At 50.7% G+C, this 25,597-nt stretch overlaps 1 protein-coding gene across 2 annotated transcripts in view; it reads right to left on the bottom strand.

The window, feature by feature from the left end:
* The window catches only part of ELFN2 (extracellular leucine rich repeat and fibronectin type III domain containing 2), a 55,734-nt gene extending 38,938 nt beyond the window's left edge, over nt 1-16,796 (bottom strand). The window contains exons 1-3 of one of the 2 annotated variants that reach the window (XM_021385671.1): nt 16,499-16,796; nt 16,283-16,416; nt 1,169-1,338 (exon numbers count right to left, since the gene is read on the bottom strand). The gene's annotated coding sequence lies outside the window, so the exon portion shown is untranslated. Of the gene's footprint in view, nt 1-1,168; nt 1,339-15,578; nt 15,939-16,282; nt 16,417-16,498 lie in introns of those variants that run through there. The other variant, XM_021385663.1, reaches the window with a different exon arrangement.

Genomic DNA, 25,597 nt, shown 5'->3' with positions numbered 1-25,597 from the left:
CAACATCCAGGAGCACTAGCCCAGCAGAGCTCCTGTATGGTGCGCTCCAAGGGAGGGAGGGATGCTGCTGAAGAAGGGACAGGCAGCACAGCGATACCCCAAAAGAAGAACAGCCAGAGAGAAGGGGCTGGGGAGGTGATGGGGTGGACAGAAAGGGGATACTGGCAATGGGCATCTGGGAGAAACAGTGCAGCCCCAATGTCTGACTCAGAAAAATGAGGAGCTTCTGTGCAGAACCTGAAATCGCAGCCTGCCAGGTATGAACCCCCAAACCTCTCCTTCCACAGCTGCTCACGGGGCCTGCTCAGGCACGGGGAGAAACAGCTGCTCCTCACTCCATTCCCTTCCTCATGCTACAGCACAAAAATAGAGCATGGAAGTAGCACAGCTGATCGTCCCTGTCTTCCCAGTGGGAAAGGGTACTGAAGGCACTACAGGCAGTGGGGGCCTGGGCTTTGCACCCCAAATTGGGTCAGGTTGGGCACAGGGCCCCTCTGCTGCCTGTGCATGGCAAGTGGCATTCCTGGCTTATGAAACACACGGCCTCCAGCAGGAAAACCTCCCTTGCTGCTGGACAGGAGCACCGGGGGATAACTGATAAGAAGGGACAATGAGTATCCACAATTAGTACCAAGATGGGCCGGCTACCAGAGGAGGCATCAGGTTGGCAATTGGAGGCCAGCACTCTCCTCATTTAATGGGCATGCCCAAAATGCCAGTGAGATGAAGCAGGAGGGGTAAACCTTGCCTGCCCCACAGCCGGCAGTGTGATGCCCACTCCTGCTCTGCTGCAGGATGCAGCCCTGAGGGGATTCAGGCTATACTGGGTCGGAGCAGCTGCCTCCTCCTCCATCTCTCTGCGGCAGCATCCCAGCTGCCCCTTCTCCCCAAAAACCAGGAATGGGGAGGAAAAATGCCACAAGGAGAGGAGCAGGCAGGTGTGCACAAAGGCAGAATGGCAAAGGAGGGGACCACGCAAAGTGACCCTGCTGCGTTTCCACCTACCACGCCGCAAGCCTGCCCACCCCACAGAAAGGGGCTGGAGGGGAGAAGCCCTGCACTGCTGGGGTTTCAGGATGGATGGAGAAGCCCCCGCCTCTCCCCTCCCTCGCACCTCTGGGGAAGAAGTAGGAGGGAGATGTGGGCGGCCGTGCCAGGGCTCGCTTACCTCACGGTGCCGGGGGGATGCGGTTGCATGAGGGGTAAATCCACAGCTTTGCTCTCCCAGTGCTGGCAAGGGCCTCTTTGCAGTCACATCGAGAAGTGGCCTGTGGGTAGGTGCTCCAGCTCACCGCTCAATCGAAGCTGCCGTGGATTCATTGCAAGAGACTTTGCTTTCTGCGAGGAGAGGAGAAAAGGGAGGAAAAAAAAAAAAAAAACACCAGCTTAAGACTTGGAGGCTAGATTCACTTCTTTCTTAGGTTTCCAATGGCAACTGAATATACCACAGATGAAGATCCAGTGTGTGTGTGTGTGTGTGCGCGCTCGAATGTGCGTGTGTGGGAGGGACGGAGTGATGCACAGCTGCTGAGTCCACAGGCAGCGTGGGGTGCGAGCGAGCCGGGGCGGATCAGCATCGCTGGAACAGGCAGCTGGACACGGGCAGCCGAGCAGACAGACAGACAGATGGAAAGGGATTTGAAGGATGGAGAGAGGGCAGCCTGCATCCTCATGGACCGAGCTGTCCCATGGGATACAAAAATGAGACAGCATCTGGGTGCAAGGCAAAGCGCCTGGATGGTGATCAGACAGACAAACAGCCTCTCGCCCTGTGTGCCCCCACCACACTCAGCCTGCTGCACACACGCTCGTGTCACACTTCTCACACCTTGCTGCATTACCTTGCGCAGACCCCCAACAGATCAGCCCCTCCAGAGGGAGAGGTGCTGGCTTCCCCTCCTTGCATGTCCTACTCTGAGGTTGCACAGCCACGTTGCATGCCTATGTGATATTTCAGACAACCATCGCTCAGCCACATCAGCTACACCCAGCCTGTACCACCGCTCCTGAGCACGCAGCAAAGGCGTTTCTGTACAGCCCAGTGAACACTGACCCTTGCACAAACGCATGCTGAGTACCTGCACATATCTACCCTACACAAACACCTGACTGCTTACTCATGATTTTCAGTGCACATGAACGCATCACTTGATAGACCCACCTCTGTATCTATCAGCAGAAATAGTGCCAAATACACACACACACATATTTATATCAGTGCAAGCAATACGCCAGTATATCACCATGCATATATCAATAAGAAAACAAAAGCAAATAAAACACCCCAACACATTTAGGAATATAAGTCAAGCGAGCACCACTGGCTGCATCTCGCACACAAATATCCTGCGCTCACAAATTGCCTGCAGCACACAAACCAATAGCATCAGACACTGTTACCTACCTAACTCAGCCCACACAGTGGCACACCATCCTTCTGGATCCTAACCGCTAGCCCCAGCATCATCAAACACCAGCCATATTCTGTCACATGGAAAACACAAATACTCGTCAACATCCAGCACAGGCAGGCAAACACAAACTACACATGAAACACAGACAGCCAGCATTACTCACCCCCCCAGAGAAACAAATAAATACAACGGCCTTAAAAGTTAGGAAGCTAGCAATCACTCTGGAGACCACTTCAGCATTCTGTCCACCTGCACACATGCACACCAACAACGCAGCCCTTCATTTTTTTGCATTTTCTCTAGTTCTACCCATTCATTCCGTCACATCTCAGCAAAGCCCATGTAGCTGTCCACTGACACAGGCTGCAGCTCCTGGGGACAAAGTCTCTGGAGCAGAAACCTTGTAACAGCATCCACGCTCATCCCTCCTCCCTTCCTCCTTGCTACTGTTGTGCATAAATTGCGTGCAAAGAAGAATGCAAGATCCCACCAGCCCCGAGTGCTCTGAAGTTGGGTGATAGTGCCATTAGGGGACAGAAATGCAAAACCTCAGCGTGGTGAAAGAGTACATGAGCCCCTGTAGGACCCAGAGACCTGCAAGGAAGGAGCCAGATCCCTCAGGACCGCCTGCAACCAGGAGCAGGTCATTCCAGGGAGCTATCTACTCACACATGCACATATACTCTCCAGCTTCCAACGCCCTTCACAAAGCACCCCCCAGCCTCCTTGCTACTACATACAAATGCACCTTCTCCACCATTATTCAGTGCTCTCCACTGCCCAAAGCCACCTACTTCACACCTCCCTCTAGAGCCTTCCCACCTTCCCGCACACGCACTGCACACACCGTCATGCAGCAGCATTAAAAAACACAGGAAAGTCCCCAGCACCACCTCAACCCATACAGCTGCTCCCGCTTGCCCTTTCATTTTAGGAGGAAGAATTTCTTCTTTGAAAGAGCAGTGGTGCACTGGCACAGGCTGCCCAGGGAGGTGGTGCAGTCACCATCTCTGGAGGTGTTCTAGAACCGTGTGGATGTGGCACTAAGGGACACAGTGGGGATGGGCTGACAGTTGGACTAGGTGATCTTAGTGGTCTTTTCCAACCTTAATGATTCTATGATTCCGTGATTCTACTGCCACCACCATTCGCTTTTCAGAAGTGCTTGCAAAGGAGCACAAATTTTCTCTCCGTCATCTCAACTTGGTCCGCGCTCCCAGGCAATTTCAGCCTGCTAGCGACAATGTTTCCTCTCCGTTGTGCTCGACTATACCTGCACGCCTCTGCCCACAAACATCAATTGTGCATTACAGGAAATGAATAATGCAGGCTGAAAGGGGACAAGCGAAAGCCTGTTGGGCCTTGGCAAGGCACATGTACAGAGTGGAGCAGAGAGGAGGTTGCTTCATTTTATCAAAGCTAACAGACGCTGCTGAACCTGGAAAAGCCACAACAGCCTTAAGTGCTACTTGGGTTAAAGCACTGTCATGAGGGCAATTTAAAGAGGGCTCTGGACTCAGGGTTTCTAATACAAGCTGAGAGGTGACACAAAGGCGTCATGTGTCGGTAGGCAAGGAGGATCTTCATTGCTGAGATACTTAGCACCGAGCTAAGCAGCCAAAGAGAGCTGTCAGTTGAAAGGGAAACCAGCATCCTAAACTGACCTCCAAACCATCTGCTCCTGTGCTTCAGGGGCATGGAAGAAGCACTGCAACTGGCTTAATGAACAGTGGAGAGAGAGAGCAAAGAAAATAGGAGCAAGAGGTATGTGTATGCATGTTTGCCCATGTATGTTTGCATGGTGTTCATCTCATTCATTTCTGAGGATGTGTTTTGCTATGGTCTGATTTTGGGTGGTTCTGTGTGGAGCCAAGAATTGGGCTCAGTGATCCTTATGGTCCCTTCCAACTTGGGATGTTCCATGATTCTGTGATCTGCACATGCCTGATTTGTGCTGGCAAGCAAGGAGACTTGGAAGATGCAAAAATGTGCGTATTGTCAGTGTGGCCACGAGTGAACCTATACACATGGAACACACTGAAAGGGGACGAGAAGTACAACCTGGTGCCACGTGTGCACATAGGTGTGCAGGAATCATGGGGACCAACATGCCCTCTGAGTGTTTGTGCCCATGTGTGTGTGGGATTGTTTCCTATGGGCAGCACCTCTGCGCTCAACAGTGTGTTCCTGTACATCTGCAGCCTGAACATCCCTGTGGATGTGACGCTATGAGTACACGCAAAGCTATGCTAAGTGCGTGTGCTGTGTTCCCACTGGGTACGTTCATGTTCCTGGAGAAGGCATCCCTCTCTGGGGGGAAGAGCCGATCTGCCTCCTGCACTGCCTCTCCTCTGGGTCTCTGCTTCTCCTTTCTTGCCTTCCCTCAGTTCCCCTCCCTCACTGGCAGCAGTCTGCCCTGGGAACTGACTCCCACACAGCGACATGCAGCAAGGGAACCCCCTTCCTTGTAGTTCCCTGGTATCTTCCCATACCAAGAGCCAGAAGGAGAAGAAAACCTCGCTCAGCAATCTGAACCGAACCTATTCCCTTCAGTGTCCTTGTCACCCCTCGCTAGCCCTCAGGATCTGCATCACAAACCTCCACCCAAACTCTGAACTTCCACTGCAAACCAGACTAGAGGTTCACATCCAGTCCCTGGGCCATGCAGAGCCAATATAGCCCGAGTAGGACAGCTCAAGATAACAGAGTTTGGAAACAGCAGACTTTGTATCCAAGAGCATAAACAGACTCCTGACTGGCTTTCAATTCCTCAGCCAGCATCACCTGCAACTGGGTTTGATGGGCACTGAGTAACCTCCTGGCTAGGATCCAAAGCACGGAAACTGCGCACTGAAAGACCTCCCGGGTCATTGGTCCATTAAGAAGAAGCCCCAAAGACATTTCTTTACTCCCTTAACCAGTTCTTCAGATCACTACCTTCCTCCCAAGTACCCTACCCTGAGCTCTGTATATTTCTCCCAGAGCTGATCTAAATTACTCCCCAAATTGAACTGCAAGCAGTCGACCTCCATTTCTGGCTTTGACTTTGCCTTGTGTCCCAGTCTGCTCCTGTTCCCTCTGGAGAAATAAACTAGCACACAGGAAACAGACTTGAAAAATCAACCACCTTCCCCAGCAGCTTCATGGGTTCCCAGCAAGCCGCAGTTCCATCCAGGCCCAGGATCTCATGTTAGCCCTAAAAATGGAATCTATCACTTAAGCTCCATCTCCTTTGCCTTCACTGAAATACACAATCTGTGATAATCCCAAAATTTACCCAACCCTATATGCTGAAAGCCTCTAAACTCAATGTCTCCTTTAATCTGTTCTCAGGTATCTCCGAAGAGGGACCCAGCATTTCACCTTGTTGTTCACCAGCAAGGCAACTAACTTTTCCATGGTAAATCCCTTCTCTGACATTTACCCCACACCATACAGGCTGGGAAAGTCCATCTCTCTGATCCTCCGGACTTACGGTGCAGTTCTCTGGGATTCAGGCCAGGATCTTCTAATTATTTTGGGGTTTGATTTCTTTTCCCAAGAGAGGATCCCTACAAGCAGCTAAAGCAGTTTGGGCAACCTTTTCACTGCTGGAAATCACTACCGGAAAAAAAAAAAACACTTTGTCTTAATATTCAAATGCCCATCAAAACCAGTCCCAGCAGCCAGCCAGGGCTCCCCATGTGCAGCAACATCAGCATTTCTGTTCCTGTCTCAGCCTGAAACTCCTCCATTACCCCAAGGTCGCTATCCCCAGCCCTGCCTCTTTCCTCCTCATCTTCTCTCGCTTTCCCCACGAGCAGCTCCTGCCCTGCAGCATCCCCGCCTGAAGGTCCCTGCTGAGCACGCAGAGCAAGCCCCTGATTACCATTCAAGCTGGATACTCATTAGGCAGAAATGCCCCTCCAGGAGATCCATTAACAGTCCATAAGGTTAACTTAATCCAGCCAGTCTTGTGTGGTCTCTGCCCAAATTCCCGATTGCATTAAAAATCCCAAGTCTTAATTAGCATGTGAGGCAGAGGTGGCATTATTAATGGAGATAATACTGAGCGTTAAGAATAAACAGGCCAGACTGGCTCTCCCCCACCATGCATGCAAATCCTCTTCTGTGCAGGAACTGCATGACTATCCCCCAAGGGCAGCGCACTCGGGCTGGGGTGTTCTCAACCAACAAAGAGCCCAAGGACACACAGCCAGGATGGCAAAGGACACCGGAGAGGAAACGGGGTCTTCTTTCCCAGAGGGACCCATCGGCTGCTGGGGAGAAGAATGGCAAGGGGAATGCTTGATTCACATTGTTGTATGTGTGCACATAGGATAATGTGGGGTGTATTGTGCTTGAATGGAACGTGCAAGGAGAGTGTCTGCCTACTGGGGAGATGTAGCTGATGGGACTGCAGTACCTGGCTGTAGATGGGGAAGATGTTCCTCACAAGACTTCTTTCTGGGCAGCCTGGTACAGGTGGCAAAGTTCACACTCTCTCCTACCCCAGACAGAGCCATTTGTTCCCCAAAGAGGAGATGCTCCACCTGAGAGGAGAGCATGGCAAGGGCCATAGGCATGTTGGGGCTGCATGGTGCAGCATGGAGCTGTGCAAGGAGAGGTTATGCATAGTGTGTCTGCCCTTCTACCAACCCACCAGCATGACACTTTCTGCTAGAACTTGCATTCACAAAAATGTAAAACAAAAAGGGGAGAAGAAGCCAAGCCAAAGAAGCAGGGAACCTACATGCGCAGGGAATTATATCTTGGCTTGTTCTTGGGACAAGTTGCTCCAGCTACACGCAGCCCTGCTGTGACAAGAACATCCCTCTTAGCCATGGCTTGCAGAAGTTGAATGCCCATAGGGCAACCACCCATTGAGCATGATGCAGTGTCTGCATGCCATGACCTTAAAGCACCCACCAAGCAGGAAAGAATGGTGCTGCAGTCTCAGTCTGCTGAGGACCATGTTCAGCATCCATCCAGCTGCCTCCACCCACCCAGAGGCACAGTGGGCAGCAGGCAACAACAGAGGCCCTGAGCAGAGCCCAGCTCTCCCAGTTCCCAGCACAGCGAGCTCTGGCTCCCTCAGGCCCACCAGCCAGCCCCTGCCAAATCCATTTGTCCAATCTTGTGCTTTCTACTAATCCTGTTGAGCCATCCTTTAAGTTGCTCTCAGGCAGAGATAAAAAATGCAGTTGATGCCTTAAGATGCTTCCCCCGACCTTGCTCAATTCAAGATAAAGGGCTTTGATTTAAAAAATTACGGTGGGGGTCTGTCATCTATCCATCCCGTGGATTAAAGGAAGGCAAACAGAGGCATGAGGTGCAGCTGGTGTTAAGTGAGGAGACACAGAAGGAAAGAAAGGTTACATCAGCATGAAGGAGCAGGCAGGAGGAAGGAAAGGATGGAAGATTAAGAGAGTAGACAGAAAAATACCTTCTCCCTCATCATCTCCACTATTGATTCCTGATATAAGAGCCTTACGTACACCTGGTGTGTTGCAACATGTCTCTCCACTTTCTTCATCTACTCAGAATAGTAGTTTTTCTCTATAGGAGATGTCCAAAAGGCTATGGAATTGTACCTTCTTCCTCTGCACGCTGCAAATTCATTAGCTTATTTCACCCTCTCACAGACCCTAGAGGGACTTTTTTTTCCTATCATGAGCCCATTTCCTCCCTCTGAACTTATTTTGTTTGAAGAATGCTCACAAAATGTCTGGTGTTCCATTTTCATTCACCTTTTCCCCATTAGCTGGCTGAGGGTCTTGGCTAACCAGTAAATACAAGAAAATCTTAATATCAACAAGAGTTTTGTCTCTAAGTTTCTCAGTCTGCTTTAGAAAAATCTAGTCCTCATCTGGGAGTTGACCGTTGGGCATCTCTTTCAAATGGATCGAGTTCTCCCTGTGCCGTGCTTGGGTCTAAGATCCTTCTCATACATAGTCCATGCCCTTTTATTCTCTCCTCCCACTCTGTTCCACTGCACATCACACCAGTATGTTGTGTCTAACCCATATTTTCCGAAGAAACTTCTATCTACAGTCTAACCACCATCAACCATCCCTTTCCTCTCTGCTGATCTGAACAGGGTCCCAACCAGATCTCCATCGCCTCTGGTCTCTCAGTTCCCTCATCTGCTCCACTTTGACCAACCCCAACTCCTGCCTGTACTGAACACTACAGCCTATTCCCAGAGAAGCTATTCCTACATTACAGGGTCCACTTCAACATTCCTTTTCCTTTTTTTTTTCTCAAGCCTCCTTAGGGCCCTGCCCTGTCTTGCCTTAGCCATAGAATTAATGGTCTAGGACACCTTCAGATTGTTCAAATTCCTTTTCCAGCTTCTTCTCCTCTTCTTAGACTTTGTCCTTCAGCTGACACAAAAGCCTTCCCTTGTGTGGGACCTGGGACAGCTCATCCCTGTGACATCATACCAAAACTCCACTAGCGGTGCCCCATAGTTGCTCTGCTGTGGCCAAGGGAGAAGCAGAAAGAAGAAAGCTGAAGAAATACTGGAAAAGAGATGATAGAGACTGAAATATGAGAGAAGTCCATAAAACCCACACAGGAGGTAACGTGTCAACTGTCTTTTCCCATCCGGGAAATGAGGGTCATGAAATTAAGCCAGAAATCAGCAGATTCAAGACAAACAAAAGGAGCTGTTTCATAGCATGCTGCATTTTTTAAACTTCCAAACTTCCTGCTGTAAGTTTTTGTGGATGCTAAAATTCTAATTCAAAAAGTAGTTGAACAAATCCACAGAAGAAAAATATCCATACAGATCTAAGAGGTGTGCAACCTTCTAAGACAAGAACCCTCAGCCACACATCACTGGAGGCTAAAAGGGAGTTCAGAGAAAGTGTTCACATGCAGTTGTCCTGTCCTTATAGTTTTACTTCTGGGAATCCTCTCTTAGCCAGTCCAGTATCTCCAACAGAAATACTGGACTGGAAGGATCTTAGGCCTGGCTCAGCAAGGTTCCTCCTTCATCCCTGTGGCTTTCCATAGGTAGACTGATTCAGATGTCTTGAGCAAATAGGAGCTATGAGTATCATTTTGGGACATTAAGTCTTACTGGAAATGGATGCACAAGAGATCAAACAACAGATCTCATTCCAATAATTGTTTTTTCCCCTTTGCCCCAGAAGCGGGAAGCAGATCTGAGGTCTTGATTTCAACCAGTCATTCCAGTACAGATCCTTGCTGGGGATAACATTTGCTCTTGGGTGCTAGTCCCCTCAATGAATTGTTTCAAACTTTATAAGACCAAATTCCCTTTCCTTGTTGATAAACACAGAGTCCTTTCAGCAGACCATCTGTAACAGGGCCAACCCTCCCCTGAATTCCCTTCCATTTTCCTGACCTGTCTGTCACACAAATCATGGCAGCCTCTCCACACTAATCCTTTTATTATGATCTGACTCAATTTTCCTGGCCTGTGACTGCAATGGGGAAAAAAAAAAAAAAGGAGGGGTGATAATCCTTCTGACCTTGTTGTCCCAGTTTTGGGTCATCTGTGACTCGGGAGTCAGAAGAGAGAATACTGATCCTTCTGACCCCACTGTCCCCATGCCAAATCATCTTTGTCCAGAAAGAGGGATCCATCCTCTGTGAAAAGATTAGCTTGCATTCTCCTAGAAAGCTGTTGTGGAAAAATCCCTTTTCACCCCAGGCATTCCTACAGGATTGCTTCCTAGGCAATCTCTCCAACCAGATAGGATGGGAAGAAGAAGCCATTAGTATCTTCCACTTCCATCAGACTCTGTTTACTCACCCCTCCCTTACCATGTCTCTGCTTCCTCAAAAATAGCGTCTGCAGTTTCGCCCCAGCAGCGAGACAGGGAACCAATAAAAAGTGAATGGCAACCAAACACCTCTCAATTTTTTCCTGGCAATCTTACATATGAAAAAGAGGCCTTGCAGGTCACTCCACCTTCATCACTGGCCAAGCCTGTCTTGCTCTCCTCTATCCCTTTTCACCACCATATAATTGCTTGCTGTAAGCAGCTGCATCTCCCTAAACCTGTCAGATTATTTCATAATTGATCAGAGCCCTCACACCACAAAGCTTGCACCTGTCCTCCAAGCATTTGCCCCTTTACTGAGCCTCATCCCTTAACTCTTCCCATCCTTTGCTACCTCTGATAATCTTTTCCTTTTCTTGATGATTACAGTCCTCAAATACTTGTAACTGATATCATGACATCATTTGGCCAAGACCTACATATTTAGTTCTTTTAATTTCTCTTTAGAAGACCCTCCAGCCCTTTCATAATTTTGTTGCTCATCACTGAATTTGCTCCAGCTGATCACTCTCCTTCAGCTACAGTAGCACTCAGGTCTGAATGCCAGGTTTTACAGACTGGTCTCACGAAAGCCTTGGAAATAATACGAATTAGGCCTGCCTCATGCTTCAAGGCGTGATATTTCTGAAAGTACTTGAGTACACAGGTGTCTGTGCACACAAGAGGACAGGACTGACAAAGCCTAGCAGAGAGAAATGCTTCTCTCCGTGTTCACAAACACACATGTTCTCATGAATACGACAGTGTTTCCAGAGGAAAGATAGCTCATGGAGTCCTCATAGGAACCTAAAAATACACAGGGAGCTCTGACCCATCTGATTTACAGACTGAGATCATGAACCACAGCAAGAGTTAAGACAAACATATGACACTTTGCCTTAAGGCAACTGGTAGCCTGTATATCATCCCAGGACACAGTCTACATGTCTGTCATGCCTCCAAAAGTGAATAGCTTGTCACCAAAACCACTCAGAACCAATGTGGGTGCTGGGAAACACAGAGGGGAAGGGATTTCCCCATAAGCCAGTTGTGCCAGAGCTACAATGCCGTGAACCTTGCCCCACTTGAGGCGACCCTCATGCTACAGATGACCCTTTATCACGTAAGTATCAGTTCCATCTCTCTGCTATCAGAATAACTGACATCCACAGGAGTCAAAACCAGCCATGGCTTCTTGCAAATAGTACTTCCTCTACAGCTTACCGAGACCAGATAGGTGTTAACTTTGTGTGTGGATGTCTCTGCATAGAGAAAAACATGGATTCCTGAACCCATACACTTCAACTCACCTCTGAGAAATGTACATGGCAGCATCAGCTTCATAAAGCATTGCCTGGAACTAAACTCTAAGGAAAAATGCTGAAAAACTGGAGATGCACTCCTGGGCTGAGGGCAGATGGGAAGGCAAGGCCATGCAGAACAATGGAAGGGCCTCACATTACACAGTAGGTCAGATTCTGCTCCAGGGCTTTGATCCTGCGCCTATCTCTGTGATGTGTAGTGTCATGCTATGAAGCACTATGTTGCCACTGTGTTTGCCCAAAGCAGGTCTGCCTGAGGACCTCAAAGTCTCCCTGCAATCAGCAACAAGTTTCTCATAAATCCTTTGGACCACTCACCTCCACCTGGCTCCTAATGACTTGTTTGAAACCCCTTATAATGCTATCGAAAGCAACAACTGCCCTCCCCTCCTTCTGGACCTCAGCTGGTCATCTGGAACTGGGTTTCCTCTTGGCTTGGAAGTGTTGAGCAAATGAGGTCATTTCTCCTCAGCAACACAAAATTATTTGGTCAGTCCTATTCACGAGCAAGCAGTTCATTTCAGGCAATGGCCAAGTACCTCCACGCTCCCAGGGGACCCAAAGTCTGCTGTTATCCCTGTTCTCTTAAAGAGGAGCTCATGGGACAGCAAAGTGAGACACAAAGCTGCCCCACTGGATGGAGAGCACAGGAAAGCCAGGACACAGACAGAGCTCCAATAACATGAGGCAGTAACTGCTGCGGGACCATAGAATTATAGAATCATTAATGTTGGAAAGGACCACTAAGATCATCCAGTCCAACTGTCAGCCCATCACCACGTTGTGACTTAAGCAACAACAGCAGACCCACAACAGCAGTCCTATGGCACTGCCACCTCCCAAGAGTCAAGCTGGACAATCCTATGGGCAGAACCCATGGTGTTCTGCAGATCCCCCCATACCCACCACAGCCTGCACTGCTTGGGACAGCTCTGCTCCTCCCTGGAGGAAAAAATAAAAGCTCCTCTGCTCCCAGACAATTTTCCTGCACTGAGCTGCTCCTGTCCTGCCCTGATCCCCAGGTATGAGTGGGAGCTGCAGGTGTGCCTGGGGGACATCACGTCCCTTCCCCAGAGCTGGGCACCTCTTCTCTGCTTTGCGTGTGAGGACAGAGCTGTTCCTGTATCTTCTGTGCTAGTGTAAGGAACAGCTTTGTCTGAGCCCATGCTTGCAGAGGACAGAGGGGAAAAAAAAACCACAATATTTGGGCTAAGGGAGAGAGCAACCAGGTCTCTCTTTCCCAGCAGTTGTGCTGATATTTTGTGACACGGCTGCTGACAGCATCAGGAGGTTGCAGCAGGCCCTGATGTGACCACAAGCTTTTTTCCCAGGTGGGCAGCGCGCTCCGCCACTTGCGAGCAGGGTCAGACGAGGCAGCTGCACCCTGCCTGGAGCCGCATCTGCCTTCTGACACAACCCAGGTAGGAATAACCAGCACAGCCACATCGCCCTCCCTCCTCCCTGCCTGCGGTTCTACCTTTCTGATTTTAACCGCAGGCTGCCCCGTGGCCAAAACAACCCCTCCTAACACCCCTCTGCTGCATGTGCCCTCCCGACCCTACAAGCAGCTCCCACTGCACAACATTGCTTTGCACCAGCTCAGACAACACAATCCCAAATGCCCACATCTCCTGGAGCTGGGTGAAGAGAGGGAAAGGCCGTGTATCTGCGGCTGCTTTCATGGTTTTGGATGGGAAGGGAGAGATGGAGGCAGCTCCCTGCATCCCACTTTGGGTTTGATGCCCCAAAAGGCAACCACATTGCAGGGGGAAATAACAGGACAAGGAGGGTGGTGGATGGGGAAAGGGCTGGGGAAATCGGTGGGGTCATAGTGGCTGCTTCTCACCCCCGGCACCGCAGCAGAAGCCCTCCAGTCCCTGCAGTTCCCTCACCGCTGCTGGTACAGAGTGGGGAGGTGGAAGGGGGGGCTGTATTTAAATATATTAATAATGCATGTTCTATGCAAATGAAGGTTCCTTGGAATATTATTGCATTAGCAATGCTGCTGGGCTGCATTTCCCCAGACCTAGCAGTGATGGGGTGCATGGAGACAGGGTGGGGGCCAGAAGATGGGGGTCACCCCAAATCCTCCCATACCCTCACAGTACCTCTTCACCCCCTCCACCCAGCACCCCCCACATCACACAATCCCATGTCCTCCCACCTCCTGATGCATGACAAATACCTTGGCTCGCAGCAGGCAATGCAGCCTTCCCTCTCCCCAGGCCCCCTCCAGGGCCACAGATCCCCCCATACATACACATACACTCACTATCATTACACCCCTCCTCCAATCTCAGCAGCCATCTCCCAGCTCCCCAGCTTCCCTCAGAGCTCCCTACCTCCTGGGTGGCCAGAAGGGTTGTGCTCTCCAGCCTTTAGGGTAAAAAGGGCAGGGGAACGGCCCCTGAGCCTGGCCCACACACGTGCACCCACTCTCTGCGCACACACCGGCCCCCAGCAGCAGCAGGCGCCCGCGTGAGGGTGCAAACGGACCACGGATGCAAGATGCACGCACCCGCAGCACGCGAGCGATGCTCTTTGCTCCCCACCACCACGGACACCTCCTTCCTTGGCCACTCGCAAGGATGTTTGCAAGCACAGTGCTTGTGCACAGCCTGCTCCCCACTGCCTCCGACCTCATGCACACATGCATACATGCACACATGCACACATGCACACATGTGCGCTGCCATGCATGCACACAGGGCCCGAGGGGAGCCACCCCAGCACACGTACGGGAGGGCATTACGCAGAGCAGCTCCCGAGTACTCTGCCTGCTGCAGCATTAGCAGATTTATGCCGCCTTTCCCCAACCAGATCCAAGCTATGAAACGGGAACGGTGGCAGCTGTGTACTCCTGCCTGTCCTGGGATGAGGGTAGGATGCGTCTGTTCATCCTTCTCCCCCACCCCCACCTCTCCTCCTTTCCCCTCCTCTTGCTCCCATTCATTCATTCAGCTTCTCCTCCCCCCATCCCTTGCCCCAAAGCAGGAGGATCTTGATGCATAAAAATGTGGGCACGCTTTCCCTGCTGGAATAAATGGGCACGCAGACACCCTGCAAGCAATGCCTGTGTACATCCACATGCATCCCGCTTGCTGTCCTGGGCCCCTACGTAAATAGCCAGATCCCACCACCGCCACACACACACACACACTCACACTCGCCAGACACCACGCAATGACTTTCGTGCAGCCAGCAGCCTCCCAGCAGAGTGGTGTCAGAGCGGAGCCCAGATTTACTCACTCCTCTGCATTCAAACCAGGCAAACACACACAGATATGGACACAGCCAGGGCTGCAAAGGCTCCCTGGCAAAGTTTGGGATGGGTCTGCTTTCTTCTCCCCACTGTAACTGCTAGCAATGTACATATCTGTCTGTGTATCTACGACTATATGAATATAAAGGAGATAAAGGCATAAAACTATGTATTTACACATACGTTCATATGGAGGGCTATATATCTATAGATATGTGAATATATACCTATAAATATGGGGGTATATACCCATAGATGTATAGGTATACCTACAGATAAACGTATATATATAGATGTATACATTAATATATAGAGGTGAACACACACGGACGGACACGCACACAGATATACATACACAATACGCATGGATCCTCTCCCCTTGCTTGTTCTGAACTGAAGCAGAGCATACAACCCAGCTTGCATGCAGAGCCCTGGACCTACTCGGCATCCCAATCCCCAGCACACACACACCCATGCACAGAAATGGGTGATGGGGAGCACCTCTCTCCCTACCACCGCCGATGGGTGATGCGGTGATGGGGAGCACCTCTCCCCCAGCTTTGCTCCCTCCCATCTCCCCATATGGGCATTTTTTCCCCACTCCCTCTCCTCGCTCCCTTCACTCCCCATCTCCCTCGCACTCACCCCTGTTCAGAGGCACCCACCCGCGGGTGGGCAGCGGGAGGAGGGCGATCCCTCCATCCTGCCCCTCTCCGCTCCCCCTCCGAGCTCAGCCGCGTCTCCGAGCGGGCGACACCGAGCCGTACGCACCGAGTGTGTCACACGCACACGCACACACACATACCTGCTCCTGGAGGGCCGCTCCCACGCGTGACATGCCCCGTGGAGGCGCGACCCGCAGCTCCTCCGCGCTGTCCCCCGCCCCGTGTCACCCCTCCCGGCTGCTCTGTCCCCTAAGCAGCGCTCCCCGCCGCGCACAGGAGCAGCCCGGGCAGGGAGCGCACAGCCGGGGGGGGGTTTGCTGCCTTCTCCGCATCCGCATCACCGGGGGAAGAAGGCATTTAAACGGCGAGCGATGGCTGCGCCGCGGGCCGGGCTGCTGGGGCTCTGCTGGTGCCGGCTGCCAGCGGCGGAGCTGCCTCTGCCATGGATGGAGCCGGCGCCGAGCTCTGCTCGCCCGGTGCGGGTGGAGCGGGGGGGAGGGGGGCCGGAGGGATGGGGCAGGCACGGCGCCGGCCCACGCGTGTGAGCGGCAGCGGCTGTAGGGAACGCACACGCGCGCACACACGAGCAGCAGCACCGCAGCTGCTCAGGATCGTGTCGCCGACGTGAAAACACAATGGTTTCTAAGAACAACACACGCGCTCGGAAGCAACAGCTACATGCAACACCCCTGCAGGTGGATGCACACTACATGTGTGGATGCCCTGCAGATCTGTGTCACGGGCAGATGCAAAAGCCATGCGAAACTGCACCTCAGTGCGTGCCCCTGCGGTATTGGCACATCAGCACATAGAGATGCAACAGGAGTTGGGGGAAAGTCCTCACCTCCACACGTACACACATATGGGGAGAGTTTCCCACACCTGCTCAGATCAGCATCTCCTTGGACGTACCACATACGTGCTCCAGCCTCCTGGAAGACCCAAGTGCACATCTGCCACCATGGATGGAGATCTTGCCTACAGACAGAAAGAAGCACACATGTGCATCAGGTGTTGGGGAACTGGCCACAGCTCAGCCCCCAAACACACAGGGTGATACCTGCTTTGAAGCCACTGAAGGAATCACCGTCTCATTCATAGAAAGCATACATGACAGCTGGACATCAGATGCACAGACCATGCTCCGCATCCCTCACGCTCAGCTGTGGAGGGATGCTCAGTCTTGCCCAGCCACGCATAGCCATGCAACAGCTGCAAAGAAACTTAGGAACACAGATTATGGGATGGGAATTGCTTTCCTGGGCTGTGCAATCCAGTCTCCTGCTATTCCAGGCAGCCACATGTCACAGTCTTGCTCAGAAATGTCTCAAGGTCCACCCTGGTGCTGGGAAGTGCTTTGCTCCCTGCTCAGAGGCAGCTCTGATGTCAGGATCCTGCCTCAGCACTTGCGTTTCCCCATAGCCAGCTCACACCCACATGTTCCCATGCTAGCTGAGCATGTCCCTCACACTGGAGGTTGCAACAACAAATGAAAATGCTCTGAAAGCTTCATACGCAGCTGAGCAGACAGTGTTTGCACCCCTTCTTCACACAACCACACTCACAACAGCTGGGTGAAGGCATTCTCCTCAGCATCAACACAAACATGCTCACAACAACTTCTGGGAGAACAGACAACCGATTCTGCCTGCTTCTTGCAGTGCAAGATCTACAGAGAAATTATCCCATCACGCACACCCCATTGCAAGCACCACTATTTCTAAATATGTGGTATTGTGATTTCCAGCTGCATTCAAAGAATCATAACTGTGGACTCAGTCCTTGTTCTTCAATATCAATACAGGTATTGAAGAAATACATAAACAATCTATCTCACACCTGCAAACTTTTATGTGGAGTGAGCTCCTTTGACATCCTGTACATTTTTCTCACTGTTGGGAGAGAAATAACCTGGCACAAATCTAAACCCAGCAAGGATGGAACTGCTCACGTGCGTTCAGCACCTGCAGGGACAGGACAGCAAACACACAAAACCAGCCCCAGCCTCACACCTAGATGGCACCAAGAAACGCTTTGGTCCACTAGATGGACACATATAAGGGCATTATCCCTGTGGAAAATGATGGGTAGGAAGCTTGTCATATTCTCTTTTCCTCAAAATCCATGAGCCCAAGTCAGAAAACACACACACGCTTCTCAGGGAGAGGCAGAGGGTTGGAATTAGACGGTCTTTTAAAGACCTAAGGGACCTTTAAGGTCCCTTCCAATCATTTTGGGTGGTCCTGTGTGGAGCCAGGAGATGGAGTCAGTGGTCTTTATGAGTCCTTTCCAGCATGGCATATTCTATGATTGTATGAACCCAAGCCATTCCATGAGACACAAGAGGTGAGCAGCTTTGAGGACACTTCTGGGCACTCCTTGGACCATCAGGTGTCTGTTCCCACTGGATTAAATGTCAAAGCTACTTGCTCCACCTGGAATGAGAGGAGTAACAGACTCCAGTTTCCTTGCCTTCATCATTTAGGAGAGTTGTGACTGTGGATTATTTTCCTCCAAGCTCACTTAAAGCTAAAAACTGGAGGAATTAAGTCTTGCTTCCATTGTTTTTACCCCCTCTAAGAAGCATGGTCTAATTTTGGAGGGCATTGTAGTGGAAGAAATGGTTTCCAGCACCAAAAGAACACAGCATTTTCTCCTGGTGGAATTCCTCCATGACTGTCTCCCAGGGGATGGATTGCCCCCGGCTTTGCTGCTAACAGCCACTGAGAGGTGCTGGGACAACATCCTCATGTTTCTGGGGCCCAAGAGGATGTCATATTGTCCTACCTTACACTGACACAGACCCAGGAACAGCTCTTCAATCAAACAGACTGAACCGAGCCAAGAAACACACAGAAGTAAGCAGCATATCCTCAGGGATGTGGGGCACTTGGGTTCTCTATCTGATTCCAAGCCATGCCCTCAGTGTTTATTTGCCCCGTGACAGATGATCAGATATAGGGTAGAGAAGCACACCCCTATGTTTATTTTGCAGAGGCTCTGTCCTTGTCAGAAGCCCTGAAAAGACTCTGTTGTTTGTTACTTCACAAGAAAAAAAAAAAAAAAAAAAACCTCACCAAGGAAAAAAAAACGTAAGTACGTCACAGATACTTTAGTAGAAGTCAGCTGCAGACGCGTTCTGCTCTACATCCAGCATTACAGAAGAATAATCACCTTCTCATTCCTTCATGCTGATGTGGCTGAGACCACCTCCCTCCAGCCTCTCTGTCCCCCTAACAGGGATGGAAGCAGTCCCACAGATTGCCCTGGTTTACATGTTTAACTGAAGTTTTAACATTCTGCTGCGGGCTGGGGTTACCAGAGCTCACACTCAGCATCCCCCACCACTGGGTCCTTGAGCCAGGCAGTGTGGGTGCATGCCAAGCACCATCAGTGCCCCAGATCATGGAGCCCTTCTCCCTTTTTGCCTCCTCTCCACCCATCCATCTGTGCCTCCCCCTCCCAGGGTCCCACCACTGGAAAAGAGGTCCCCAGGAGGAGGCTGGGCTCAGCCCTCGCTGCAGTCCCAATCTCTGCCCTGATCTATACTGCGGTGAGCAGTGACAGATTGATTTTACAGCTCTGCTTGGAGCCGGCCGCTGGCCCTGGGCTGTGGATGAATCAGCTTTCTCTGGGCCTTGGCTTTTATTTCATTATTTCCCTACAACTTCCCTCACAGGCAGCAAAAGAGAGCAAGAGGGAGAAGCACCGTGTTGGCAGATTTCCTTCCCTGCTCGTGGGACCGTGGGAGCAGGGAGAGAAGGGATTTTTTCCTGGAGACTGACAGCTGTCAGCAATGAAGTCGGAAGCCTCTTCCTGCACGGTTGGCTGCACACAGCATTCACAGGAGATGGTGAGCACAGAGTAAGCACTACGTCACACGGACAATTCCTGCACTGCTGTGCTGGAGCCTCCTCCTTTGCCATATGGAGCAGGGAGCATTTTTCAGCGTGTTTGGAAATAATATCCCATGAGAGCTTTGGGCATTACTATGCTCAGAGAATCCAAGGTGGGAGCGCTGCCAGGTTCTGTCCTAGTATGTGTGGAGCTAGAGGAGGGGGCATGGTCTGCACACCACTGTCTCCATCATGCTGAGAGGTCTCCAAGCGTACCATAGTTAGCAGGCTCTGCCAGGATGAGACACAGAATTGGTCTTCTTCTCTGCCCTAGCTGTGGAAGCACCACAATTGTCCAGGTGGAGTCAAGTTCAGCCTTAACTCCATTGATTGCTGTGCCATGAAGAAGAGCAACGTTGAACTCAACCAAGGTGCGAGGAGTGAATTCCTCTGTGAAACTGTTAGGGAAAATTTCTTCTCAGAAAGAGCGGTGCTGCACTGGCACAGGCTGCCCAGGGAGGTGTTCCAGAACCGTGTGGATGTGGCACTGAGGGACATGGTCAGTGGGCATAGTGGGGATGGGCTGGCAGTTGGACTAGGTGATCCTAGAAGTCTTTTCCAACTTTGATGATTCTATGATTTTGTGAAATCAAAGGGCAGAAAGGCACTGGGTTTTCCAGCCCTAGTCTGGAACCACAATGGGGCATTTTAAGCCCCTAAGGGCTCCTTTAGCAGACACCAGAACTCTTCCAAGGAAGAGGCAGGACCAACCCAAAGTGCAATGAATGCGTTCCTTTCCACGCACCCCAACACACTGAGAATGAATGGGAGCAAATCTGTGCTTTATAAGATTTTCTGTTGAAAAATCCCTTTGTCAGAGATGAAGGGGAACTCTTGTAGTCCTCTATCTGGGCTGGCACCTGCCCTGCAAAAGGTGGAATAGCCAAGGGAACCCACCACCAGTTTTTTCTGCTCCAGCCTTCTTCCCATGTGCTCACTTCCCAAGAGGGGGTTCACATCACCGTGGGTGGCACATTCATTGCAATGATTCCAAGACTCATTGGAGGTCTTTTGCTGCCTTGTCATAGAGCTTTCCTGATGGATGAATGGCCTGGGGAAGGAGGGTGTCTCAGAGGAGGGATGCTAGAGTCGCTGCAGATGGACAGCTAAGATGTTTTGTCAATGGCTTCTGCAGCCTGAAAGATGCATCCTTTCTCTCTCCACTTGACCCTGAATGAGGATCAAAGAGTGGCCTTGTAGATGGCCAGACTGGCTCAGACTGACAGAAGAAAAAGGCCTCTTCATCTCTAAGGATCAAGAGGTGGGAGGGGAAGGGGAGGGGAGAGAAGATGGGAAAAGCAAGAGACGGGTTTCCCAGAGGTCTGTCCCAGCAAGAGGGAGGGAGGCAGTAAAGTCTATCTCATCCACTTTGAGTAATCTTTTAATCTCTTGGGTTTTAATCTCTCACATCAAGAATGAGACACAACATTAAGACAAGAAGAAATCGCAATTGGAAGGGAGATGGGGATGGTGAAGGAGACATAAAGGGCTTTGGTTTCTAGGTCTTGTTACTTTCCTCTGTGTCTCTCTTTTCCCTTCCTTTTTCCTCTCTGCTTACAGTGATAATATAAACAGTGACCTGACAGACACAGAAACACACCGGGGGCTCCTGGAGAAAGGGCAGTTAGTGGTACAGGGGTGACCCATGGAGGCAGTCTGTGGGGCACAGAGGCACAAAGCCCTGTACCATACATGTGACTCCTTCAGAGTCTAGCAGCAACCATAGCCCCTAAAGTCTGTCCTTGTCCCAGTCAGGGTATCCAAAAGAAGCTGTCCCACTCCCCACTGGCAGAGGAGAGATGGATTATAGGAGGACCAGGGAGGAATTGGTGGCACCAACTGCCTCATCCTTGTCTCAGCTTCCCCATCTGTCCAATCCTGTGGATAATAATCCTCACCTCGGAGGGTGATTGTGAGAGGTTAATGAATTAATGTTTGCAAAAGCTTCAGATAAAAGGCTAAGGATTATTACTGTCGTTCTGCATGGAAACTGCTCCCAGTGAGCATTTCCCACCTCCTCCCCCTGCGAGCCCGGGGGATTGTCTGACACAGATCCAGCCACACAGGAACTCCCCCAGAGATGGGATTACAGGGAGAGCAACAGAGAGGGCTGCAGGAGAGACAGTATTAAGGGGAAGACAAATTGGGGACACTCCATCAGCCACCAGCCCACGCCAGGCTGTGGGGCTGAGAGCTTCTCCACTCACCCTCCAGATCCATCCCACTCCCACCAAAATTCCCACATCTGACCACAGAAAGCCCCTCCTCATCCCCTTTCATAGCTATTGACTGATGTGAGTCTGTTGCACAAGGTACATTCGCTTTAAGTGAAGCTTAATCCTGAAAGGAAACTTCTGTGCTGCTGGCTTGGGGCAAGAGAAGAAACAAACCCAGACAAACACTACATTCACACGCACAGGCAGAGGCTATCTGGGAGCAGATTTCAATGTCTTAAATCTTGTGCACAATATTTTCCAGGCTGGAGTCAGGAAATAATTCAAAGCTGGAGTCTTAACATTGTTATACGTCTCTCCCTTATACACAAGCATAACCTCAAGAGAGAAGAGCCCTCCCTAACTTGCCTACTATAAATACACTGAACCACTTAAAATGGCTACATTAAAAGAGAGCTGGTAATTTGATAGTGGTCTCCATTTAATTAGATTAGGCTCTTATTGAACTCAAGGACTACAAGCAGCTGATCCTGCTTTCTTTTTCAGTCCTACCCTCTCAGCTGCCACGCTGACGTGACCACTAACCCTCCCTCCGTGCTTGGCTTTCAAGGGATGCTGAAAGGGGAAGTCTTGGTGACCAAGAGCTGTGATCAGGCAGAACACTTAAAATCATGCCCCTACCCCCTGCACTGATGCCTTTGCAAAGCTTTGGGGCCTGCGCTGCCATTGCAATTGGAGTTAAGTAGCTGGGATAAGCCCTCTTCTGAGCCAACAGCTCCTATTCACAGGTCAAGCTATGTTCTTCTTGGCTTTCTTAGCCATGTTCCCTTACATCTTTCCATAAACAGTGTGTCTATGGCTGGAGAAAATGTGAACCAGAGCATAGCAACGACTATGAAGGTCACAAGCAGACAGAGAGTTGTCAGTTTTTGCCTGAATACATCTACGCAACTGCATGTGGAAGTACATTTCATGATGTAGAGGAGGGCATGGATGGGTTAAGGACAAATCATGTGGTCACTGGCAACTTGAGATGAAATCCCATTGCCGTCCCATTCCTGGGCGGTCAGATCACCAACCCCAGCATGGATCATGTCTGTGTCACACACTGCAGAACTCCAAATTCACGAGCAGAGCAGCTCCATCTGTACAGTGCCCTGCCTGGGTCACAAAGCTGTTCTGTAATAGCAGGGGTAAAAGGCAGCCTCTGCACCACAATGTGTGGGCACTTGCATTTACACTTGAGCTAGGCAAACAGCTTACAGCACAGTTAGTCTCCCCCGCAAGCAAGAACAAGGGACCAGAGGACAGCACTACCTTGGAATTGTCCTCGGGAGACTAGAGCAGTTAACAAAACACAAACATAGCCGGAAGCTTTGTAAAATTACCTTGTTTTCCCGATTGCTCACTTGGAGAGAAATAAGTGACCTGTTTGTAGGTTACTGGGGCTAGCTAGCAGAGTTTATAGCATCGCTGATAAGACGGAAAGACTCCTGGAAGGGAGAGGTGTTCTGGTTTTGGGGCGAGACTTGGGATGGATGGACTTGGGATGGACAAGGGGCCATGCCATCCCCTCCAGCAATGCAGGGAGCCAGCCGGTGCCTTATGCAGGAGTCCCAGTCTGCTCTCCCTGGGGTCTGATACAGTTCTCACTAGAATCCAGGCTAATTGCGGCACCACTGTTAAGCTGAAAAGTTAAACTGACACCTCTCCCACCCAGATCCTTCAATCCCTGCTCGATGACCTTCATTTTGCCCCTATTTCTGCACAAGTTGCCCCCCTCCGCAAAGCACCATCCAATCCCCAGACCTTTTCCTCTCCATCAACAATGGAGGAAGTTGGCCTTAATGACAGACAATTTGCTATTCAATATGTTCTTAATTAATATTAAAATCTATGTCAGGTTGGGGTTTTTGTTGTTGTTGGTTTTTTTAAATCCTCTCTCTCTTTGTTATTTATTCATTTCGATTTTTTATTTTACCTCATTAATGTAGCGGTGATTTAGATGCAGTTTCCTCTCTCTGCTGCACTTAATGAGTCGTCAGCTTTATTCACTCTCACCCGCGTCCTCATGGGAGCACGCTTTGATTTTCTAGTGGGTGCATGAAAACACAGATTAAAGCAATTAGACAGAAATAATCTTAGGGAAAGGGGAGAGAGATCCAGAGCGCCTAATTATACCATTTTAATCAAGACACAATTATGCAGAGACTTTTATAGATTATAAATTAACCAAACTCCAAAGGCAGAAAAAATATCATTTTAAATATGGTTCATTATGCTTGTTGTTTCTGCCTTGTGATATCTCCCAAACTGGACTTCAAGTTTCATTTAGAAAAAGTTCTGGACAGGGTTTGGCAGGAATGGAAGAGAGATAGGCTCAGGAGAGCTGGTTCTGCTAGGACCTGGGAATCACAGCTGCATTTCTCACTTGTCTCACCAGACTTTGACCACAGAGCCAAAGAAATGCATCTGCCAGACATGACAGAAGACCTCCAGCTGCCTGCATGGCCAGGTAAGGAGATCTCATCCAGAGGTGTGGGTTTTGTTTGCCCTGACAGGCTATGTAAAGCTGCCAGCGAAGGACTGTGGGTACTGTAGTCTACAAAGCAATTTTCCAAGCTACAAACATCCCAATTAAAAACACAGTGAGTGGGCAAACAGAAAACATCAGGCTGGATGTTTGGTTTTTTTCTTATGAACCCTGGAGGAACTTAAGCCAGCTGCTCCAGATTTATAGCTGCTCCAGATTTATTGCAGCAAAACCGCCAGGCACTCAGGCTCTCCAAGCACGTAGGAAGGTGCTCAGATCCTGTCACCTCTGCAAAGGAGACAGGAGACCCCCCCAGCCCCAAGCTCTCTAGGGAATACTGGCTTCCCATGTAGCTGTCACACTGCTTTATGATGGGGAAGGTGTCTAGACCTTGCACAGAAATTAGCAGGACAGTCCCTCCAATGGACACCACCAGGATGGCTGGGGAAGGGGACAGCACCAGCATTAGACCTCAGGGACTGATGGGCACGCAGCTGTCCTGCTGTTAAGCCTCAGGCTCAGCAGCCCTTCCAAGTAGTGAAATATGCTGCCTTCCCTCTGCTGCCCTGTGCCAGTCACATTGCACCCAAGGCCTCAAAGAAGAAAATCTGAGGCCATACAGCCACCACCTATATCCATGTGGTGGGACTGCAGTGAACTGATGGAACAGATGCAGAAGTTCCTGGGACACCTCCCCTTTGCAGCCTCCTCACCCATTTCCTCCTTCCCCTTCCTGCAGCGAGGAAAGCAGGGCTGCAGGCCACCACCCTGTTCCTGATTGCCTTTTCATCCTACACCTAGGGTGCAGCCTGACAGGACTTTGGGGTGACCCCATTCCCCGACCGAGGGCTGGGTCGGGTGGGCGAGCAGCAGTACCGGAGTGCCCTCTGCTGGTCCCATTCTTGGGCTGGTTGGACTGTCCAAGCCTTGCACACCCCCAGCCTCGCAAACAGACACCTTTGGGTTTCATCTTGCCCCCACCAAGCCATGTCATGTTGGGCACTGCTCCAGCAGCAATACAAGCTGAGAACCGAGCAGTGTGTCACCTGGTGAATGCTATCTCCACGGTCCCAAAGGAGCCAGCATGGTGAGAAAGGGGGGACAGAAGGATGAGAAGCCAGCGCTTGGCTCCGCACATGTGGGTGGGTGGGCGTGAGGTGCGTGCGTTGCTCTCGCCGAGCGTTGCTGCGGAGATGCGTCAGGGACTCCCAGGGGCTTTCTGGCTGCATTCCCAATTCTGTGGGAGGTAAAGTGCTTCTCTCGCTCCTTTGCTCCCAGAGGCAAGGCAGCCAGAATCATGGTGCGTGGGGCTGAGGAGGAGCACGTTCTTTCCCTGGAGGCTTGGTGCCATTCGGATGGCTGAGCCTGAGATGGGAGAGGGGTTCTGGCCATTTCGAATGAATCTCTACAGGGCTGGGGCAAAGCATCCTGGCCCATTGACCTGCTCCAATGTACATGCCTTCATTCTTCATCCTGAATTTTCCCCCTGAGATCACACAGAGATCTTCCTGTGCTTTGACAACCCCGGTCTGCCACCACAAAGCCAGCAGGGAAGG

This window comes from Numida meleagris, chromosome 1 (assembly GCF_002078875.1).
Source record: "Numida meleagris isolate 19003 breed g44 Domestic line chromosome 1, NumMel1.0, whole genome shotgun sequence".
NCBI lineage: Eukaryota > Metazoa > Chordata > Aves > Galliformes > Numididae > Numida > Numida meleagris.
The sequence above is the reverse complement of the archived record's forward strand: the minus strand, read 5'-3'. Positions and strand labels throughout refer to the sequence as shown.